The sequence below is a fragment of the Triturus cristatus genome, chromosome 10 (genome assembly GCF_964204655.1).
Source record: "Triturus cristatus chromosome 10, aTriCri1.1, whole genome shotgun sequence".
Taxonomy (NCBI): Eukaryota; Metazoa; Chordata; class Amphibia; order Caudata; family Salamandridae; genus Triturus; species Triturus cristatus.
The window spans coordinates 905331918-905353823 of NC_140593.1; the positions used below are offsets into that span (position 1 = coordinate 905331918).

The 21906-nt window shown below is 42.5% G+C and overlaps 1 long non-coding RNA gene across 1 annotated transcript; it reads left to right on the forward strand.

Annotated features, from left to right (window-relative positions):
- Positions 1-336: 336 nt before the first annotated feature.
- LOC146796226 (uncharacterized) lies at positions 337-19616 on the forward strand. Its single transcript, XR_014969903.1, has 2 exons — positions 337-754; positions 19202-19616. It is a non-coding gene; the product is annotated as an uncharacterized LOC146796226 (long non-coding RNA).
- Positions 19617-21906: the final 2290 nt, after the last annotated feature.

Sequence of the window (21906 nt, forward strand, 5' to 3'; positions counted from 1 at the left end):
AAGCCACACCCTTAATTACTGAGAGCCCCCTAGTTCTTTCATCCCACTTAAAGCCCTGAGTAAAGTTATGTTATGGGGGTGTGTGTGTGTCCATGTGTGTGTCTGTGTCCGTGTGTGTGGGTGAGTCCTAGAATATGTGTCCTCATATTTACCTGCAACAACTTACCAAATACCTACAATCACTGGCACACCTCTCGCTCGCTCCAGTTACTGGTACCACATTGAGAAATCACAGACTATGCATTCACCTAGCGCCCTGAGAGAACGGAAGTCATTTGTTGAACTGCCAACTCATGCAGGTCTCACATCAAGCTGTGACAAGCATCGCGAGACAATAGACTCCACCACAGCAATGCTTTACGAAATGGCCTGCTTCGGTATGAAAGCGTGAGAAGAAACTCATGAATGACGAACGATATGCAAGTCGAAACTTTGACAATGCATGACTACACTGAAGTTAGATGCGTTGTCACATGCAGAGCATTCACGTGCAGAGAAGGAAAACAGCGGGACATTATAAGAGGCTCTTCCAAACTCGGAGGTTTCGTCACTTTGGACAGACAGCGAAATGGAGCTCTGGATCTGCCTCGTGCTGGTGCTCGCTGTAGCATCAGTGTCTCGGTCTGCGCCTGCGCCAGATGTCTCGAGGAGTGACCACGTTGGCAATGCTGACGTAACCACTGGAATATACAAGAGCACAATCGACGAAACGTATCTGTCGACCCTGCATAAAGGTGATCTATTGCACACACAGGTAAGCAAAATGAAACGGGTGTCATCTCTAACATTTTCCTGTATGAGATGCTATAAAAACGTATCTGGGTGAATAGCTTCGAACATTGGTTCTTTTTCTGTCACAAATAGGGACGGCCATCCTGGGGCTTTGCCAGTGATTCGAAAGTCAGTTAGCTTCGATAACACAATAGTATGATCTATGGTGTCAAAGGCTGCAGACAGGCCCAATAATATTAAAACTCCTACGCGACCTTTGTCTACATTTCGACGAAGATCAGTAGCTGAAATCTCAGAGTTCCGTGTCATACCTGAACAAAAAACAGTTTGAAAAGCACTTGAACTGTAATACGCTTCCACAAATTCTTACAAATGCATGTAAATAATATTCTCAAGAGCTGTGCCCAGAAATTGAAGCAAGGAAATTGGTGATAGTTGCTAGAAATATGAGATCATAAATTAGCATTTTTTTTAACGTGGATGACTACAGCTGTTGTCCAAATAATGAGGAGCAATCCTGAGGCTAAAGAATTCGTGAAAAATAGCGAAATGTATGTGGGCTCGTGAATGATGCCTTTTCATCCAACGTGCTGGGCAAATATTGTCAGGAGAGCCAGGGGCCCCCAGTGTTTTATTATGGTAAGTGATTGCCGATCCAAAATGGGCATACACTGATGAAAAAGGCAGGTTTGTTACTTTGTTGAACTAAAGCAAGGCAAGTAGGTTGGGATATGTTTTCTTTCCAGATGTAAAGTCTAATTTTATTGATTTTATTTTCAAATAATGCCACCAAATTTTCACGAAATATAGGAGACACTCTAATGATGGAGGTACTCCTAATAGGGGATTACAGGTCACTGACGAATCTGAAGAGTTCTTTAGACACATTTTGAGCTTTTAATACCTGCTCTAAGTAAATATGTGATTGCAACAAACGTATTCTGCTCCTGATAATATTTAATGAAAGAGTGTTTTAAATCTATTTTTCATAGTTTTCTTGCTCTTACATTCTAGTTGCTTGCTTGAAAGTTTATTTCCTGTAATCTCTGAGGGTACCATGGATTCTGGGCTTGACTTTCATCTCTTGCTTAGTAATTGGAATCTTTGCATATAAAATATCCGCCAGTGTCGCCTTTAAATAATGAAATATTTTTTTAAAGGCGTAAGGCTAGCAAGGGATTGAAAACAATTAGTAAAACTATAAGAGATCTGATCAGCTACAGACTCAGGAAAACAAATTTACCACTTTCAACCTGTACAATTTTTCCTATTTGAGTTGCGGTTTAAATGCCTGGGCAATTCAATTTCAAATTGTAGTACATCATGACTGTTCCACCATAATGGAGGGGAATGCAGCTTCATTTTAGTTCTCTATAGAGAGGAAAAGATGGAACTTAATAGATGACCAGCTTTGTGTGTGGGCAGAGTATTAATCAGATTTAGATTTAAAAACTTCATGGTCTTATTAAACTGAAGAGGGAGATTGAAGGGAGAGTCAAACCACAGAATCAAACCACCGAAGAGGGTGACATTTTTCCTCTGCAATATTCGTTGTCCAAAATGTTCCATCAATGATTTTATTACATTCATAGATGTGTTGGAAGCTCAGTAAAATACAATGAAATAGAGGGACTCATTACTGACTTCCAGTGGAAAAGATTTAGTGTCAATACTAGGATTCCATTTAAAAAGATTAATTTGAATCCAGATTTATATTCGTGCTAAAATTGCACCTCACCTCCGTGCTTGTTCATGAATTGTTGGCCATACTACCATTTATTGGAGAGGAGCAGTGCTTTAAATGAGCTAGTACTGTCCGGTACGGAGTACCAGAACTTTTTAATTTTGAGAGGGAGAGTACCGGCACTTCGCAAGATAAGTGCTATACTTTAATTGGAGAGTACCAGCACTTTTCAGAAACAAGCAGGTACTCTGGTACAAAGTACATGCACTTCTATTTTTCGATTTCAAGCACAGTAGAGGACCTTATATCGTTAGCTAACTCTAGTACTCAAGTATAGAGTTGCTTGTTAATAAGGGCTTTTATTGGTAATGTGCCATGGCTAATTACACCTGGATTATAACTTCTAAATTTAGCAGAAGTATAATAAATGTACAAATTGCTTATATTTAGGTCAATGTATTCCTGATATTGACCTCTTGCATATACTTATTGGTGTTAAGTTCCACATTTCCATCATTTGTTATCCTGGCCTCTCCAGTGTATAGACTGGCACAAACAGTCTTCTCTGTGTCGTGCTTTTGGTGTGGATGTGCAGGAATCTGTTATTATGCTCCCAGTGGCCCCAGTCCATTATAAACTGGAGTGTGTATTGTGTGTTAATAACATTCCTTCCACCCAATATGGCCACCAATAAACCCTCACCTCTGTATGCAACAGGCTTACCCTCTTCTGTATGTTTGCTAGGTTTATTTACCCTCTTCTCTCTCATTATAGAACACGTTAAATTCCAGTTTTCTTTTCTCAGTATAATTTCACACCTCTCACTCTATCACCTATAGCTCTATCTAATCTCTAAGTGTCAAATTTCCCTCCTACCCCACCTTGCATTCTCAACTCCATCCTCCTGTTTGTCTCTCACATAAACATTCCACATTTTCGAATCCTTCATCATACACCAAACTTTTTACCTTCATCCCTGTTCAGGTCTTTCACCTTCATCCCTGTTCAGGTCAGGATGCCTGCCCTAAATCCTGTCCAATGTGAGGGTGAATCTTTCTGAAAACTACATTGTCATAATATGCTGGGATGTGTGACAGGCAAGTGCCCTCGAGAAGCTGTCACATTCTCGTAAAGAAAAAGCCAAAGGTGTAAAAAACCTCTATGCTGAATGAAGACATGAGAGAGTTAAAAAAACAGGACTCGAGAAATAGTGGAACTCTTCAAAAGCAAGGAGTCTGGTTCAGCAAGTGGAGTGAGTGTGGAAAAAGCGAAGGACCAAAGCTTTATTGTGATGCACGCTTCAACCAGACAGAAGCCTTTATATAGCAAAAGAGCAGAAATCGAAAATTAAATCAAACATCACACAAGTGAAACACAAAGGGTTGGTAAAACCAGAAAGGAATCAGTGAAGAGATAGCCCTGATGGAAATGAAAAAGATAGAGAATGAAAACTTGAAGTGAGCTCTGTGTGTAGCAGTTTTAAAAGGCAGCAGAAAATCCTCAGACAGATGATTGTCATTTTGGAGCTTGAGGAGCATAGGAGCATGACAAAAGGCAGTGCGAGGACCCAGAGCTTGCGTTCCAAAACTGAATACTGTTGCTCATCTGAATTCTAGATGTGGGAGAGATTAAAAAAAAACCTATAGGATGCACTAGGGTATCCTCTTCCTGGAGCTGAAGGCAGTGCTCCAACCATAAACTTTGAAGCATCAGTAAACACAATAAATTGCCTGGATTGAGCTGGATGTTTGAAAACAGGACCTTGAGAGAAAGTCTTCTTGAGATTGACATAGGCTTCCAGGAGTTTAAGGGGTCCAAGAAAAACCTTTAGTTAGTTTTTACTTTATTGTGGCAGATCTACAGCTACTCATGTTGGGAAGTTGTTTATAAACTCCTTATATAAGTTAGCCAGTCTTAAACAACTCTGGGTCTCCTTGATGGGCTTAGGAGCCAGCGAGTACAAGATGCAGAGATCTTAGGACAGTCTGTAGATAATCCACTCTCAAAGAGGCAATATCCAAATGCTACTCTTCTGTTCTTTCAAACTCACAGTTCTCAAATTTACCGGATAGTTTTCCCTGAGATAAAGATGAATGCAATGAACATGGACTCAATGTTCTGGAAGGGAGGCAGAGAAGACCAGGATGTTATTCAGGTACAACAGAAGAAGCTAGTGCATGAGTTAGAGAAAATGCTGTTAATGAATTGCTGGAAAACTGCTCGAGCATTGGTAAGGCAATAGAACATAACCTGTTGTTCCTAGTTACTAAAGGTTGTTCAAATGGCCATCTTTCACTCATCACCCTTCTTTATGTGGAGCAGATGGTAAGCTCCACAAAGATCTAACTTTGTGAAATACATTTAGCATCTGGAATTAAATCGAAGATGTTCTTGATGAGTAGAAGCGACTAATAGTCCTTCATGGGGCCCTTATTCAATCTGCAATAATTGATGCAAGGTCTTAGCTCTTTGGACATATTTGGGATGAAGAACAAATGAGTTCCATCAGGGAAGTTGACTGGACAGTCAGGCATTTCAAAGCTTTACCTCCAAATATCCCATCAGAACCTGAATCATGTGCTGGGAAAGAGAGTACATTCTGTGCTAGGGAATTATGACTTGGGGTTCTGTTGGGATAGCACTATCTAAATCCGTACGAGAAACAAGTGACACTGAAGTAGGCCTCTGAAAGACATCAAGAAATTCTTGATAAGCCATGGGATTGTGCAATGTTTGGGCTATAATGAAGTGAGATTGGTCTTCAGAAAGTTCTTGTACCACTGGAACTTTATAATTCTTGTAAAAAACAATTGTTTCTACAAAACATTTGAGGGAAAAAAAACATCCCTGCTCTCCCAATTAACATAGAGATTGTGTAGTCAATCCCGGGTTTCCCAAGCACAATGGCAAACGAGACATGATTAGATCGAAGGCAACCATCCCTTTATGATTGTCAAGGACACTAAGAGAGGAACCATGATGGAGGTCACTAGACAGGAAGTCAGTGGAGATCTGTTGATAGTTTTATATGATCCTAAGATGACTTCTTCCTTATTGGAATTTGAATTCGCTCGACACAATTCAAGTCCATATGAATGCTGGAGGCACCAGAATCCAATAAGGCTGGAACAGAGATGGACTGGGCAGGATGGACTTGAAGAATGAAATCCAATATAAACAAGTGTGAACTGGAGATATCAGATAAGTTGAATACTTTAGAAAGAGTAGAATCGTCCACCCCTTTCTCCTTTACAAATGACAAATTCTGGGTTTTTCCTTATGGCCTGCAAGGTTGAATAGTACAGTCTCACAGCATGTGATGTACATTTGCATAATACAGACCCAGGCCTGCCTTATGTCTTCAATCCCTTTCGGCATTAGACAATGGGCCTCCAGCAAACCCAAGCTGCATTGGCTCATTAGTGACATCAGGTGAGGATTAGTAGGCTCTGTTGTTTGCTCAGTCCACCTAAAAACTCAGGGAAGAGAATTAGAAGTGAACTGATTTCTTTGCTTTTCCATTCACATTCCTTAAATTCTGTGTTCAATCAGGAGAACTTGAAACAGTAATTCTACAAATGGGAATGCTCTTGAACTCATGCACATTCATCCTTTATCACCTCTTTTAACCCTTTTCAGAATTAGGTCATCTGAGTATGTTCCATCCAGGTGGTGTCAGCAGCAAGCTCACAACATTGTTTACAATAGTACAGTACAGTACATCTGAATTTACCTCGGATATCACGTGCAAGGCCTCCTCTGCATTTTCTTGAAGAGTGCCAATAAATTTGCACAATTGTTCAAACAAAAGACTTTGGTGACACCAAAAGGAGTTGCCCAAATCCGAACTGCCCCGGTCGAGGAACATATCAGATACCCCACTTTGGATCTGTCAGAGAAAAATTGTCAAAGTCAAAATGCAAAATAAATCACCAGGGCTTTGAACAATTTCTTTAATCATGAAAGATCTTGAGAATACCTAGAAGTTGAAGGACTAATGGCAGGAAGGTTGCATGTCCAGGAATGGATTGTTAGGTAAAAAGCTGAATTCTCAGTTTTTAACTTGTTCAATTCCTGCGTTTGTTGTTGAAGGACAGCAGTGAGGCCTACACCAGGATCTACACCAGAAACAGACAGACATTTTTTATCATTGCAACCTGCCCAGGTCTGGACACATACCCGTAATCCAGTCCGGGTCTTCTGCTGTCCGATATACAAGTGACTGTTTCCAGAAGTCACTATTTCACCATACACTGGAATGTTAAACAAACAGACAATGTGGGTATGCTAATCGATTTGCACATCTATTATAGTCTGGTATAGTAATTCTTCACCAATCGCAGTTCCGTTACATATCATCTGGGTGCTCTCATGGTGTCACAACACCTGCCCACTTGGGTGTAAAACTGCTAGAACTGTAAATACAGTCTAGACCCAAAGTCCAACAAATACACCGAAGCACACCACTCTTAAATTACTCTATTCCTTTTTGCATAATCTGCGGTCCAGCCAATCAGAAAGGTTTCCTTTGAAGAAATTCACCACTCTATACAGTGCTGCACTGACTGACGGAGAACGTTCCTGTGAATGCAGTGCCGAATAGAGTGGACGTATCAAGGTCTTCACTCTTTGAAAACAGAGCCCAACACATATGACCATCGATTGATCTAACACGTTATTTGAGGCACGGACAACTATTCCAGAAATATATAGCGGTTGCTATCTGGATGTACCATTCCTTTATACTTTTGGATTTACACATTTCAACTCGAAGTTTACTGGGAGTTTTTAATACAAAAGAATTTCTTTATATTTACAAACTACAATATATTGATAGAGCTGCTACGTCGGCTGCTGTTTTTTATAATGGAATACATTAAAATACCTACACTGACCTTACTTATCATGTGTGGTGAATTTCTTCAAAGGACACCTTTCTGATTGGCTGGACTGTGGATTACACAAAAAGGATTAGAGTAACTTAAGTGTGGTGTGCTTCGGTGTATTTGTTATACACTGGAATGTGTTCAGCAAGTGCTCTCAAAAAGATGACACTTTCTCGGTAGGGAAAAGCCAAAGGTGTAAAAAAAAACCTCCTTGCTGGATCATTATTATTATTATTCGTATTATTATTATTAACTGCAATTTGTAGAGTGCAGGGCTACCCATCAGGTTTCCCGGGCTAAGCAACAGCAAGGAGATCCTGAAGACACCATACTTAGAAGAGCCATGTTTTAAAAAGTTTGCGATATTGCATTAAGGAAGTGCAGTTTCTTATATAGTGAGGCAGAGCGTTCCACAGTTTTAGCCCTAGATAAGCAAAAGAACGTCCACTGAATCTAACCGGGTGGATTCTGGGCACCCAGTAATGGAACTGACAAGCAGATCTCAATTCTCGGAAGGGTATATAAGGGGAAGCCAGCTCTTGTACATGTTTCGGGCCAAGTCCTGCTTTAGCTTTAAACATGAAGCAGAGAGCTTTAAATTGAACTCTTTTTCCAGTTGGTAACCAATGAATACTTCAAAGGGTTAAAAAAAAGCAGCAGTCTGGAATGCGATAGTGAAATTCTTTAGAAGCAAGAATTCAGGATCAGCAAGTAGAGGGAGTAAAGAAACAGATGAAGAAATAAGGCTTTGTTTCAACACACTCACCAACTTGACTAAAGGAAAAGAACAGGCAAAATAAATTACATCAAACATCCCACAAAAGGAACCACAAAGGAGTGGGAAAACCAGAAAAGTGTCAAGGAAGCCATGATGAAAAAAAAGGAAAAGAAAAGAGAAAGGAATGGAATGGAATGGAAACCTTAAGTGGGCAAGTTGTGGACCATTTTTGAGCTGGAGGAGCAGCAGCAAGGAGCCCAGGGGCATGATGGAATGCAGACCCAGGTGAGTTAAACTCAGAACCTGCAGCTGGTGGTTTCATGTGGCATCTTCTGAGCTTAAGAAACCCTGGGATCATGTAAGATACTGTAGCTATCAGGCATGCAGGCACCAGAGATACCACCCTGTAATAATATCTAACATTTACCACTTATTATCTTTTAGGTTTCTCACTTTCAGCTATAACAGCCTCCTACTCTACCATCACCCATTACCACATTCTCCTGCATCTCTAAATCTGTAATCGTCTCACCCCTGTATCCATATAGTTTTCCAACTTCCATCCTCTCTACCTCACTCACTATGAGAGTTTTACGTTGCTTTCATGGACTTCACCTCTGCCTTCAACCATGTACCAAGTCAAAAACTGTTGAACAGACTCTCACACAAGGGTCTAAATCCTTCTCATGTTTCTCTCATAAACATGCTATACTCTGACATGACATTTCAGGTAAGGATAAACCAAGATTAACTCTTGAGTCAACAGTTTACCATCATATATGGAGTTGAACAGGGCTGCCTCCTTGCACTGCTACTATTTTCACTTTGTATGATCGAGCTCTACCAAGAATCCCTGTAATCCTCCTAATTGAGCATTTCAAAATATCTTCTATTTTATGTGTTAATGGCTCCATTCTTATAGCTCGCATACCTAGATATTTAAAAGCCCAAATGATGAGCAATGGAAAAATACTATTTGGACAAAGGACTCAAGATAAACAAAAAAACAAAATTATGTTTTTCGGAAAAAGCAGAGAAAGAACACAATCTCATCCATTGCTAATACATGCCTCAAAGATATTAACTCTTTTACAAACCTGGGACTAACCAACAACCTTAAAAAAGATTTCACATATATAGAATTCAACCAAGAAATCTGAGCCCTATTAAAAGCCATCCTCAGGCTTGCCCACTCACATGATCACCATTCCTCTCCACACATTGACCAACTAGTTCAAGACAAGATGGGAAACCAATTTGCATATGGAGCTGAATTTTGAGGCTTGAACAAACGTACAACAAAAATAGGCAAGTACCAAAAGTTTGTAAGTCACTCCTCGTTCTGCAAGCAGGGTTTCCCACAATAGCCCTGAAGTGCTACACTAGCTTCAACTCTATTCAAAACAGATGCGAGATGTCATCCATTAAATACGGGCTCAAAAGACTGAAATCAACTGGGAAAAACCTAGTGGACGAAGCTTGGAGGGAACATTGACCAGAGATTATCGATCCAAAATATTCCAAGCTAAAGCTTGTCATTCTCACCAAGCACTCACAATTACTCTCACACATGGACCATTTATCATCATCATCATCATCAAATACTAGGGATGTCCACCAATTAGCAAGCAGACAGAATTATGTCAAGAAGGACCATCATAAGACAAGGGGGCTGTCATGGAAGGGCCACTACAATTCCAGGGCCAGCCAGCATGTTGCCATCATTATGTATTGGAGGGGCCCATATTATGCAGAGATAGCCCACATCTCTTCAAGAATGTTCACAAATATGTTATGGATGGGTGACTGTTGTCAGGAGAGCCTGAATATAACCACAAATATCCACTAATACCCAGAAGGTTTCAGGTATGACCAACATATGACATGAGTGTCCCCAATCCCTTCCCATCTTTTGTCACACCCATACCCCAAACTAACATTACATTGCAGTAAAACTCATTTGCAACCGCAGGCTTCCCTATGCACCCAGACAAATGTACACACACATTAGCTATTCTTCAACCATCCTACCTTTTTTATTGGGGCTGGATGGCCATGCAGGCGGACCTCTGGTCTATCTTGGGTTTTCTTCTTGCTGTTGTGGAAGCTGTCATGCCTGACTGTTTCTGCTTCTCCTACTTTGGTCACAGACTTGTTTGCCAATCAGAAGAGAAGTGTGGCATCAGTCAAGGCTATCATCCTTTTATTTACATGCACTCTGCATAAAGAGGGCTCACCCACCATTCTATTACATGCAGTGTGCATATGGGAGTCATTTGTAAAGCTGTTTCCCTTCTTTCAGTCTCTCAGCTTTGCTAATGACTCATTTGAGTAGTGCCGGAGATGCACTTTAGGCTGTACTAATTTCTTTTTTGTTAAGAAAGTGTAATGCATTATGCTGAATTGCTAATTTTATACCCATTCCCTTTGATTGTTTGTCTGTTTGGTGCAATATTTAATGTTTTGATAAGATCCAATATAACCATCTGGGATTGTCTTCTAATGCATGTGGCAGGTGGGAAGGGGTGTTTTTTGTTTTTATACCTGGGAAAAATTGCAATTAAAAAAAGTTAAAAGAAAAAGAGTAGTGCGGAAAAAGCGGCAGGGTTCTTGTACCATATATACCAAGAAACTGAGCTGGCTTTGAAAAGGCAGATCCAACACGAGTCTTTAAATTCCTCTGCAGTACACTAATCCTCCTTGAGGATAAATGAATTTGATTATTGACTCCACCTCCTCCTTTCATTTATGTATGTCCATTCACCAAGCAAATAATGAGTCAGGCTCATTCCTTCAGGGTCTGCTAATTTCATCAGAGCTTCAGAACAAAATAAAAGCATTTGGCAAAGTAAACAGATCTCAACTTTGGACCAACAGGCTTTGTCAATTACTTTGGACAATGCTATACAGCAGTGGCAAGATGCTGTACTAAACAGCCAAAAGAAAAAAGGAGCAATGACCAACCACATGTATACACTTACAAAATGATGCAGGTGGTAGTGTTTTATTTACCAATCTGAGATCTCTTCCCTCTATGCACCGTAGCTGGTTAGGAGTCTGGGCCCCTTTCCATGCAGTGTCATCATTTGGTCTACTCAGACCATGACTGGTCATGGGGGACACTGCTTGCTGTTCTCCTAATCGAGCAGTAGAAGGCTACAGTTATCCTCTTTTGATGCCCCTCCCAATGGGTCCTAAAGCATTGTCTTGATGGTGCTAGTTCCTATGGCCCTGCCCCTCCGCTTCACTGTTGCCTGGGGTGTGACACATCATCCGGCAGAGCATTTAATGCATAGGCCTCACCTGTGACTGCATAGTCTCTGATAAATTATTTACATTGGAGCCTTTCTCTCACATTTTGGTGCATTGCATATAAGAGATTGTCTGGTCTCCTTTTATCATAGCTAGTTCATGATTCCTTTAAATTCTGTGATTTGCTCGTCAGTGTGAATCTGTTTCACTGTCAGAATCTGCTATTTGCTCTGACTAGGGGGCATATTTATGAGCTTATGGACTCATCCACATCCACAACGTTAACAGTGAAGATAAAAATACAGCTAGGCAACAAAGAAGAAGAGATATGCCTTGTCAACGCATACGTTCACCCCAAACACAGAGCCAAAGACTCTAACACAATCTGCAACCAATTGACGGAGAATGTCACTCAGATGGAAAAGCCTCTCTTCCCCTTGACAGGGGACTTCAACCAAAACTTACTTGGTTCATCAGTAGAAGAAGAGGCTTTAGCCCTCAATAAAATTTACACCAAACCACCACAAAGCTCTCTGCTACATAGGAGAAAATATCAAAATAACGCTTTACTTAAAGATCTAGAATACCAAAATCTTCGGGCCTTAAATGGAAGATTTCCGACTAAATCTCCTCCAGTAAAAACCTTCTACTCACAAACTGCCAGCTCTATACTGGACTACACTTTTTCCAGTCTAGCATTATTTCCACATATCCGGGGGTTCAGAATGGGGGACAAGGGTGAAAGTGACCACCGTCCCCAGGAATGCCATTTGACATCTAAGACGCATAACACAATTAAGCCAGACAATATGCTAGGGGAGATCTATTCAATCAACCTGAAAAGGATCAAATGCACGCCAACCAACTCAACCACCTTGGCTGAAATTGCCCTTTTCATATATAACACACACAAACCAGATGCAGCTGGGCACATCTCCCACTGGGAGCAATACACAGGATTTTTGCTAAAAGAACTGGCAACTAAGAACGCCCCAAAAAGCAACCTCCATATAGAAAATAGCAAAAGCAACTTAAAAAAAGGTCCGAGAGCTCAAGTAAGGTCATACAAAAGAACAGTCAACTTGACCTTACGGAAGCTAAGATCAGTCCCTAACAATGTACATCTTCGAGCAGAGCTAGGAAAACAAAGGGCTGAGCTCAACTGTATAAAATGGTCCATAAAAAAGATGCTGAAAATGAGGTATGGGCAAAATTACTATATGACACTAAAAGCAGCAATAGTGCCCGCTTCTGGCAATCAGTGAACAGGATCCTGCGTCCACAACATAAAGACCTAGGATCGCACATCGTGGAAGAGTCATGGATCAATTACCTCTACAGCCACTTTAATGACCATCTGGAACACACAGAAGCACAAAGAGGTAACAACATAGAGGCAGACTCCACTACGCCAACGCCGGGATCTCTGATCAAGAGAGAGCAAGGTCAAACTAAAAACTACTTGGAGCTATCAGCCGCCCAGCAAATAGCTGTAATAAAAAAGCAGATTTGTAAGGGCAGGAAAGAAGGCGCGCCAGGACCCAATGGCATCCCGCCAGCCCTATTTAAGGAAAAAAACACAGAATGGGCAACCATTCTGCAACCGATATTCTCGGAAGTCAGACTCCTAAATAGAATCCCAGAATCTTGGAGAGGGTTGACGATCGTCCCTATATACAAAAAAGGCAACAAAATGGACCCTAACAACTATCGCCTAGTAGCCCTCCTTGATAATGAGGCAAAATACTTTGCGGGAACCATCCTAGAAGAGATTGTGCAATGGGCGGAAGCAAACCAGATCATACCACTGAACCAGACCGGTTTCCGGAAAAACACAGGAACATCAACCAACATTCTGGCTATCTCCCTAATCATAGATGGTGCAAAAACTAAAAAACTTCCGCTGCACCTGTGCTACATCGACTTCAGTGCAGCATTTGACAACATCGAGAGAGGCAGACTTTGGGGGAAATTGGCACAATGGGGCATACCACAGCCGACGCTCAACATGCTGAAGCTTCTCCACTCTGACACTTGGGTGCAAGTGAAGCTAGGAGGCGGCACACACTTGTCATCTAAGGTTTGTACCACCAAAGGCCTCAAGAAAGGGTGTGTGCTCGCCCCAATATTGTTTAATCTGTACATGGCTGACCTACCAAGTCTACTCAAAACACGCAACTCCCATTCCCCGAGGCTGGGAGGAGAATCTCTGAGTAATCTTCTGTACGCGGATGACGCCATACCTACATCGGCCTCCAGCAGCTTCTGATCCAAATGCATAGCTACGCAACGGAGAACAATCTAAAAATAAACCTGAGCAAGACCCGAACCATGTCAATCAACACTAAGAACAAACATCAGAAGTCATGGGCCCTAGGTGGTCAAAAAATAGAGCCGGCGTCTGAGTATAAATACCTTGGAGTCTTCTTCGACAGAGATGGTACATTTGCACAGCATAAACAAGAAACAAAAAGGAGAGGGATTTGCATTGCCATCACATTGAAAAACTTAGCCAACTATCTGACGGGGCCAATTTTGACTCCTTACCTGAAGGTTATTCAGGCTAAATTACTCCCTTCCATCTGCTATGGCAGTGAGGTACTACGAGGAAGAGACTCTAAGAACCTGGACACAACCCAAACAAAAGTCTACAGAATAATGTTTTCGCTCCCGCACTACACTTCGCCTGCCCAAATAAGGCTGGAGTTTGGTTTGCTAAAACAAGATCTTGCCAGAGAGGGAGCCTACATCATCTGCTGCCACAAACTCCGCTTGGCCACGGCTAACACCCTAAATTCGCTGCTATGGCAAGACATCCAAAGCAGGGACGAATCTCAAGCAAGATCTTATTTGAAGGCAGCCCTGGGGGTCACCAACCAATTTGCGATTTGGGATATGCAACTTGGGCATAATACGTTTAAAAAACTGGTCTGGAAAAACGTACAATCTCTTTCCTTACTAGAGGACAAGGCCGCATTCACAAAAAGAAACCACGCATGGATGACCTTAATCTCGTACAAAACCCTGACACCACAATCATACTTCAGTCAGGGCTATCCTAAGGCCATAAAACTGTGGTTTTTGAAACTCAGATTAGGGGTCTTGCCGAGTAGAGAGCATCTTTCACCATGGCTCAGGAGCAAAGGCCAAGAAGCCAGTCCGCTCTGTAACCAAGAAAAGGGCGACATTCTCCACCTGACTTGCCTCTGTGAAGAACTTTGTCTAGCCCGCCAACACCTCCTAAAGGACCAGTTCAAGCAGTTAGGGACTAGCACTAGAAGGCAAGCAGTGCTTGCCTGTATGAACCCTGCAAATACGAAACTGAACTGCAGATATGTTAAGTTCCTTGCGATGACCGAGCACAGACTGTTAAACTCACCGAAACTGGGAACAACTACACAGATAACAAGCAGGAGGTCATTAGGACGCTAAGGAACATGCTGCCCTGTATCAGGGAAAAATGCTGCTGGACAATTACTCTGGGTCTTTTACTGTACGCTTTTAAAAATGACGATTATAATGAACAAACTTTTATGCTATTTAAAATTTTTGTAATATGTTTGCACTTGTTTTAATTAACTATGCATAATAAACTTACCTTCCCATATGAGCCTCTTGCAACACTGGAGCATCACTTCTTCTGATGCTCTGGCGGGGCAAACCTTGAAATCATATTTATGAGGTCACTCAAAGCCCCTTTGCGTGGCTTTGAATGGCCTCATAGATATGGAATAAGGCAAGGCAGCACAAATTGCTGTGTTGCTAATTTGTACTCGGGAGGCGTTCCATGGGCGTTGCCATGTAAACTGGGGATGTGCCAAAGCAGTACTCCTCCCTATGTGAGGCGTAACGAGGAGAAATAACTTTTTTTCTCCTCATTCTTTCCTCTGTCCATGTGTGCTGCATACTGCAGCACACATAGAAAGAGGAAAATGCCTCCCAGGGTTGTTTTTGTCCAGGAAGGTGCTCCTTCTTGCACAAAAACAATCCTGCAAACAACACAGGCATCCTGACACAATGGTGCCAGGGGGTCTGTGCTGCCACAAGGTTGCCAAAACGGCGCCAACAAAGGGGAAAAGGACAGGAATGCACTGCATTGTTTAATTAAGGTGCATTCTGACCCTTTCACTTTGACGTGGGGCAGTGCAGCAAGCTGACTTACTGCACTGTCAAAACCCCATAAATGAGGCCCTAGGTGCTCATGGAGCTCTACTTCACTCATGGTCAAAGTTACATCTTTAAAAGGTGTCCACAATTATTTATGAATAGACAGGTTCTCCTGATGGTTTTCCAGAGATGTTGGGGCATATTTATGAGCGACTTGCGCTGCTGGAGCGTCACTTTGTGAGACGTTCGGCCAGCAAAATCCTTGAAATCATATCTATGAGGCCACGCAAATCCACTTTGTGTAGCTGTGAATGGCCTCATAGATATGGAGTAAGGCAAGGCTGTGCAAATTGCTCCATTGCCTTACTTTGCGCTCGGGACACTTTCCATAGGCTTTGCGGTGGGTGTTCCCATGTAACACCCATATATTTTGACGCTTCCCAGATTTAAAAAAGCATGTATATCTGGGGATGCGCCAAAACCTTATGCCTCAAGGTGAGGCGTAACGATGAAAAATAACTATATTTCTTTGCTTTTTCCTCTTTCAACATGTCCTGCATTCTGCAACACACGTAGAACAAGGAAAAAGGCTCCCATGATTGTTTTTGTGCAGGAAGGTGTCCCTTCCTGCACAAAAACAATCCTGCCAACAACACAGGCATTCTTGCACCATTATGCAAGGGTGCCTGCATTGGTGCTAGGCATGCCGAAACAGCGCCAGCGCAGGGGGATAGGACAAGCTGTGTGCCTCTTGGGGTGTCCTCATAGTCCAACAATCTTAAGAGTTGAGGGCTTTCTTCTAGCTTTCTCTGCTGTGCTGTGCCTTTCTGTGAGCCACTCATGTTCTTTCTCTCCATGTAAGTATTGGTAGGTAGTCTGTCTTATAAGGGGATCCTTTCGGGTGTATGTCTGTGTCTGTGTTGCAGTGTTGCATTTGTTTGTGTGCGTGAATGTGTGTGTATGTCTGTGTGTGTGCATGTGTGTGTTTTGTGTGTGCATACGTGTTTTCTCTAGAGTCAGAGAAGAGGTGACCCTGGATCTCTGGTACTGTTACCCAACAACTTTTCTGCCCCTATTCCCAAATGCCACCAACTGTGAGTACACGCAATACATTTCTCACCCCATGTCAACTCTGCAGAACCTGAAAGCAAGACATGGATGACTTTGGACTGCGGGGACAAGCAGTGATCAGTTTCTCACCTATTCCTTGATGTGTCTGCTTCATATGCTGTATTTCAAATGGCAGACTTGCCTTAGTCTCTCATTTTCTGGACTACTGGCTTGACTACCATCAGCATGCCCTTCAGTTGAACTGCAAAGCATGCCTTGTCTTTAACCCCTTCAGTGCCCGCCCCTTTCCCCGCCCTGTGCCGGCCGTTGTATTAGCGGGCGGGGTCTATGACGAGCTGGACTCGTCATGGGCACAGCGCCACCGCGGCCCATGACGAGTCCAGCTCGTCATGGGCACTGAAGGGGTTAAGTGAGCCATTAGCAGGCGGTCAGAATCAGGTTGTTTGCTTAAAGATTCATTTTCCCCTTGCTTTTTGGGGCTTTGTAGTGAAAGCCTTCCAAGGAAAGGTGCAGGCTGTCAAGCACATGGCTTAATTGCTGCATATCACATTTCTTTTTGGTAATCCACTTACAGCAAATCATTTGGTATGCAGCTGTAGCCTTGCATTGAAGGCAAATATTTTTAAAATTGGAAAAGTTAGTATGTAGCAGCCAAGAAATATTGCTCCACCTGTTTCCACTCAAATCCCAGAGCAGCTCCAGGTATGACTTCAGTCTACCGTAAACTACAGTAAAAGCTGCTTGCTCTCTTAAGTGTTCAATTCTCTAAGTCGTAAAGTTGTTTTGCTTTCTTTAAAGTGCACAGTTGCAACAGAGCAACTTTACATGTCCCTAGACTGCAGGGAACAATCTTTTAATGCACTCCTGATTTTCTTTCCTCGTGCACACTTTGGCATTTAAAATCTGCTGCCAAAATGTGTCTGAGACAAAAAGCAAGCACAAACAAGTAATGGGAGGAATGCTTTTCATCCACTGTGGGACTCTAGATTGAGGGCCTCTTTTTCCATATTCCTACTGATCCTTCTGCTCTTGAGAACTGTCCAGTCTGAATTGCCAGGCGAGACCCCCTCCAGAATGGAGTACAAGCTACCCCAGACCCGTTTTGGTCATGTTAGTCTTCGTCAGTGAGTTGTAACTTGGATATTGTGGCACTGCAAGCAAGACAGTACCCTTGGACACTTGGGGCATTACAGCAAACACTAAGGGCCAGATCTAGAGGTTGGCGGAGAGGATACTCCATCGTTATGGTGACAGAGTACCCTCTCCTCCTAAATGAAAGTCTGCTTGCCTCATTTAGAGCCTGATCGCCTTCAGTCTGTTGACAACGCAGACAGCTCTGCCACCGACACCGATACACACCTTGGTGACCCAACAGAGTATCCATCATTGTCAGGTAAAACCTGGCGGTAAGAGGTAGTGTAATCCTCAAAATGAAACCTACGCCATGGGAGAAAACTACCATGGTGAGGGGATCAATGCCATTTTTATTTTCAAAAACAATATTCTGCTTTGGGATTTTGCTTTTACAAGTTAAAAGAATTTTGAAAGATTGATGTACGACTCTATCATATTGATGGAGTCATCTGTCAAACTTTCAATGCATTTACAAGAACCGTTGTGATGGTGGTTTCTGGAAATTCAATAAATGTCCTCTGGACATCTCTAAATTTGGTGGGTGGAGGACTCTCGTCATGATGGAACTAAAGTACTCCCACATGCCAATGGTTCTTATTCCTTCCAACAAATTTTAAATAAGGCTCTAAGGGCCGTATGTAGGTACCTAAATACCGGTCGGTAACGGCCGAAAATCGGTAAATTTCCAGTTACCGACCAGTATTTAGGCAATTGAGATGTAGGAGGCTGGATTTAAGGATTCGGTAATTTACCGAATCGTTATTTTAAGGAATCGGTAAAATACCGAATCCTTAAATCCTATGTAGGGAGCACTCAAGCGAGTGCATTTTTGTTTTAAGGATTCGTTATTTACCACCAACTACAGGTTGGTGGTAAATAACGAATACCTTTTAAAAAGAAATTGTGTGCTTTTCTAGAAATGCCATGTGGCAGACATACATGCCCTTAGGGCATGTATGTGCGCCACATGTGCACACATGCGCGATTCAGGGGTGCGACAGGGTGTCAATGTGACACCATGCCACTCTTGAATATGCTTCCCCTATTACCGATTCGATATTTACCAAATCGGTAATAGTGAATGGCTTCCCATTCATTCCTATGGGCCTCCAGGCCCATAGGAATGACTAGGAAGGTATTCCTTATTACCGATTCAGTAAATACCGAATCGTTAATAACGAATATTACCGATTCGGTAAAATTTACCGATTTTTTACCTACATTCTATTTACCAATTCTTAAATACCGAATCGGTAAAATTCGGTATTTAGGAATCGGTAAATAGAAATTAGCTACATGTGGCCCTAAATGTCATGAGAGGAACAATGAGGCAAAAAGACCAGAAAAAGAGGAAAAACTATGGAAATCATGTGGAATCATAGATTTGCAAGGTTATTTCCAATTTCTCAGGGCATCACTTGTAATCCAGATGCAATCCTATACTTCAGAAAATTATCCTGGTGCCTTCTGTACTTCGGGGTGCCAGATTACCTATAGTGCTCCTCATCATGTCTAACAACGAAGACCTAAGAATTGTATTATAGTGCAAATCTTTATGAAGCAAATTATGAAAATGAACATTACCTCTGATACTTAAACGTCTGATTTTGTCTCTAGGTACCTTATGGAAACCAAATATTAAATGAAACTGGAGAGGCAATTGGAGAAGGCGTTCTATACAGACGTAAAAGTCGTGTAACAAAGAAGAAACCGTGGCGACGCCCTGGTGGAATGGGTCTCCTGGATCACCTTGAGGACACAATTAGCTGAAAGCAGGAAATTGAAGCAACATAGATGTCCTTCAAATATGATCAGTTCCCACAAACCACCTAGAGGGATCTTGTTTTATTTTCTGCTGCATGGATTTTAATTTTATATTCCTTTTAACTTTATTTAAGCCCTGATGTTAATCAGTTTCTTTAGAATAATGAAAAGCTGAATATTGATAGCAGACTTTACTGTATAGTCAATTCAACAGAAACCTGTTTATGTGTCTAATGGCTCAAAAATAAAGGCTGTATGGTACCTCCAAGTAATGTGTATCTTACTTTGCGGGTTCCAGGTGTTTTATGCATTTACAAGTCATTACAATTGGTTGTATCTGATCATAAGCATGTGGGGGAATAGGAACAAAGTCCATAAAGTATAACCTTTTCACCAGACTCTGGAATGTTTCCTAATTTTGATAGACAGCAACAAACCCCTTCTGAGAACCTGAGCTACTTGTGGTTCAGAGTTCCCAAACCTCAGTCCTGATGAATGCCTTAGCAAAATCCCTCTCATTTCAATATATATTTACAAAGCCAATTTGATTATCTGTCTGAAAAGCTTCCAGCATATGATCCCATTTAGACCTATTTGCAAAAAGAACTTAAAATAACCTAATGTCCAAAACCTATTAGCCCAATCTAGAGGTGGGCATGTTATGTGCTGTTTACATGTTTTCTGAGGTCATGAAAAAGCTTTGCAAAAAAGGCGTTTTAGACCAGATGCAATTACAAAATCTTTTTTTTAGCCCATACACAATCAGCCCACTTGAAATAAGCCCATAGGCAATTAGCACATTGGCTTCTGGTGCACACATATGCAAAAACTGAGCGTCTGATTCACAACTTACACTTTTGTGCACGTATACCAATTTTTTGCTATTCACAAACTCTGATTTAATAGTAGGTTTAGGACTGTGTAGACTCAGCAGTTGAGGCGTAGAATTCCGCCAATAAAATAATAGGCCTGTCTCTGAAGTTGTAAACTTACTATTAACTATGAGAGTTTGAATAGCAAAAATAGTAAACTTACTCAAAAGTGCAAGTTTACCTTTGCAAATCAGGCACTGAGAGTCATGTCCCACTATGAAGTTTACTCAAATCTTCTCAGCACTGGGCCTCTTCTGCACTATATGCTCTGGTTGTGACCTCTGGTGGACCCTCACACTTTAAAGCATCCGGGATCTGTGGTTTCATTGCTTGCAGAAACACAAGAAAAAGCACTTTCAAATGCACAGACGTCCTATGAAATAATGCTGCATGGTCACCTGTCAATCGTCGTGGTCTCAGCATCAACAAAAACTAAAATTCACAAATGAGAAGGTTCATGCCATTGCGAAGGATGAGAACAAGATTCATAATATCAAAAGTGCACCAGAGAGGAGAGGCGGGAGGTGGAGGGATGTTTGCAGTGGGCGTTTGTGTTCACTTTTTGTTCCCCCTGATCACCTTAATATTACAGAAATAACTGAAAGTGCTTGCTCAGTTCCTCCTGTACTACAGATTGCGCTGGTGCACATCATGCAGTGCTATCCCAATGGGGAGTTTCCTCATTTGCATGGGGGCAGTGCCCCATGTAAGTGAGGAAGTCATTTGCCTCTGCACCCGTGCCGTATTACAGATGTGGGACCAGAAGCGAAAAGGTAATCAATGGGTGCACTGACTGCATGCCACATGGAGTTGGCACACAGTCAATATGGTCCTTGGGGCAACCCTTGGAAGGGGCCAAAGGGGTCCCATGGACTTTACATGCATCCTCCTGCAGGCATGTGCAATCACTCACTGCACCCCACTGCCAGAGGAGGGATTCCTACCCTCCTTTCAAAAGCAGGCCACATTGCTTTCTGCAGATTGAAAGCAGGACTGGCAACTTAAAACAACCTTTCATTAATGTTCTGCAGTTGCATGTTCTCAGCTCCACTGGGGGCAGTGAATTTATTATGATAGGGCGTACTGTCCTAGTCTGTGCATGGGTCACCCAGGTAAAGGTGTCCAAGAAAATAAGCTATGTTAACATCCTAGCAGATTACCCAAGCAGTTTGAAAAAATTAAAAACTCAGACTAGGGGGTGGCCAAGCCAGCGACCAAGATGGCCGCACAGTGTTGAAGCTATGGGTAGAAGCCTGCAATCCTGATGCTGCCATCACCATTTTCCCTGCCCTCCACTTCCCGCTGACATCATCCTCTGGCGGGGTTGCCAGGGGCCGGCTTGCCCGGCTTGTGGCTGTGAATGCTGAGGAGCTAATCGCATACTAATACTGCTGGCTTGCATGGCCTGACACATCTCTCGGAAGACTCACGGAAAAGGGTCTGCAAGTAAGCCTGAGGGCGGGTTCGCAGTGAGTTCTGCCTGCAGTGGGTGCACCTGATCCGGTTGGGCGCTGGAGTCCGACTTGCCTGTGGCAGTTCTGGCCTCCCCCAATTGTGGTGGGCCGGCTCCACAGGGAGTACAGTGTGCAGCCTCTCTGCCTGGCTGCTTGGGGCCACAGGTCAGCCGGTCAGCTCCGGTCCTCCGAGTGTGTCGTCGCCCGGCCCAGCCCAGCTGGTAGTGGCCCC